This window comes from Aplysia californica, unplaced genomic scaffold, assembly GCF_000002075.1.
Source record: "Aplysia californica isolate F4 #8 unplaced genomic scaffold, AplCal3.0 scaffold00652, whole genome shotgun sequence".
In the NCBI taxonomy this organism is placed as follows: Eukaryota; Metazoa; Mollusca; class Gastropoda; order Aplysiida; family Aplysiidae; genus Aplysia; species Aplysia californica.
Genome location: NW_004797922.1, coordinates 160,330 through 162,639, shown reverse-complemented (window position 1 = coordinate 162,639; position 2,310 = coordinate 160,330). Strand labels below are relative to the sequence as shown.

The window sequence follows — 2,310 nt, the reverse complement described above, 5'->3', positions numbered from 1 at the left end:
AACAAACAAACAAACAAACAAACAAACAAATAAACAAAACAAACAAACAAACAAACAAACAAACAAACACACAAACAAACAAACACACAAACAATTTCCTTTTACCTTTCCTCTCTTTCACAAATTTATTTCAAGAGAAAAAGGACGTTTCATACTTTACAACCGCCACTGAATCCAGTTTGAAAAGGGTAAAAAATGTTTTTTTTAATAATAAAATTAATTAAGATAAAATACAACGGGGAAGCAAATCAACTGCAAACACCGCCTCTTTGACCTTTTCGAGTGCGGGATTGGTTCAAAGGTCAGAGTTCACAGGGGGGCAGGTCTGTGTTGAATGAAACCATAATAAACACAGTCCTTGTGTGTTCCACGAAAGATGGCGGTGTATTTATCAAGTGGAAGCTCGTGACAATGACTGAGGCTGAGGTATTTGACGAGTGACTTAGAAGTAATCTAGGTTATCGCTGATAAGCCAAACCTTGCTCATGTGAGTACTTCAAGACAATGGTAAAGACAATTAACCAAGTCTAAGGCTTTGTGCCCTAGCCATACTATGGAAGGTGGTAAAGAATAGCTATAGCTATAGACTTAAGATCTAGATCTAGATCTAGATCTAGATCTAGAGTTCAGAAGCAAAACACTGTTGTTGGCACTTGGAGCGGTTATATAGAAAGAGAGAGAAAGAGTCCGTAGATAGAAAACAAGATCATGTTTCAGTTTGTATGACATAATATAACTTACTTTTATGGCTGCTGGTTACACTTTTCCCTTCATGTTCATGTCAGTTATGTGGATTAGTAAAAGAGGTTCTTTAGGCCTTTCCTTTGTTTATAACGTCTTTGAGATTAGGGGAAGATTGAAGAATACTGGACCACTCGTATACATTATATGCGCGAGAATGTGGGGTGGGTGTGGCGGATGGTTGGGGTGGAAGATGGGGGGGGGGGGGGGGGGGGGTCTCCCCCCTGACAAATTTTTAATGAATAGATCTACCGGTCCGAGATTCTCCATTGAGAGATATTAAAAACTGAAGAAAATCATAAATTCCTAAGGTTGAGACATATACTTCATATAGAGGCAAAGTCAGTCCGCTGGTCCGGTATTCTTCAATCTATCCGAGATAAGCTTATTATCTCACGTCAAATCAAGTGAAACAAAATGCCGATCACTGATTAGGCTACTCAGGACCTTCCCCAACTCTGGTCCACCTCATTTCCCTCTTGTCCAAAACTGATAGTGGTTTATATTTTTTAAAGATGATTGTAGATCTAGATCTACCTCTGTATTTTTAACCCCACTATTAATGACTTAATGAGTGACTGAGGAAAAGTCGTCTAGTTTCCCAAACTGATATGAACGGCGCCGTGAAATGACGTGATATATTTATATATTAAATATTTTGCAAAAGAACGAAGTGTATACAGACCAGGTATAACCGGGAACAAAGTCACGAAGTATACAGACAGGGTTGGGGAAATCTTTTGTGATTTCGGAAAGTTTCAGAGCCCAGAACCGGTAGAGTGTCACTGTGTGTGTATATGTGTGTGTGTGAGAGAGAGAGAGAGAGAGAGAGAGAGGGAGAGAGAGAGAGAGAGAGATCTGAGAGAACGGGGTAGAGAACAGGGGGAAGTGCTAGCGTGATAAAATCACGTGCCCCAGTAGACAGGAGGGAATGAGAGAAAGATAGTGTGAAAGTAGGTGAGGGAGAAAGAAAGGCAGTCGAGAGACAAAGAGAAAGAGAAGGCGGGCGATACACAGAGGAGAGAGAGAGAGGCAGAGAAATAGAGAGGGTGACTGCTCGGTTGATATTATGATATTGTTCTTTTCTTCAAATTGTCTTATATTGATTCCTCCAACTCCATAAGGGAGAAAAAAGGATCGTTCATCGAAAAGACTTTCACAATTTTCATTTAGATCTAGGCTTCGAAACAAGATCTATGATTTATTATGTCTGTCTGTCTAGATCTAGACCTAGGCCATAGATCTAGAAGAACATAGGTTACCCTGAGCCAAGAGCCTGAAACTTTCCGAAATCACAAAAAAGAGTTCCCCTACCGGGTCTGTATACTACATGAGTATTGTTCCTGGTTACCGGGTCTCTATACACTCCCATTTAAGAATGAGCTTGCTCACTTCACCTCTGCCCTTTTCCCTTTTCCTCCTTCTTTTTTTCACCTCCTCCCACCCCTCTTCCTGCCTTGGCCTTCTTCCATTCTCTCCGAATTCTCCCTTTGTTGTTTCTTCGAACGACATTTATTTTCAAATTGTTGAGCGTTGCCCGGTCCTCACACGGGAAGAGGATCGAAGTCA

The 2,310-nt window shown here is 40.8% G+C and overlaps 1 long non-coding RNA gene across 1 annotated transcript in view; it reads left to right on the top strand.

Annotated features, from left to right (window-relative positions):
- Positions 1-328: 328 nt before the first annotated feature.
- Positions 329-2,310, top strand: part of LOC106013095 — an 18,210-nt gene continuing 16,228 nt past the window's right edge. The window contains exon 1 of the long non-coding RNA XR_001185237.2: positions 329-487. This is a non-coding gene — a long non-coding RNA (uncharacterized LOC106013095). The remainder of the gene's footprint in view (positions 488-2,310) is intronic.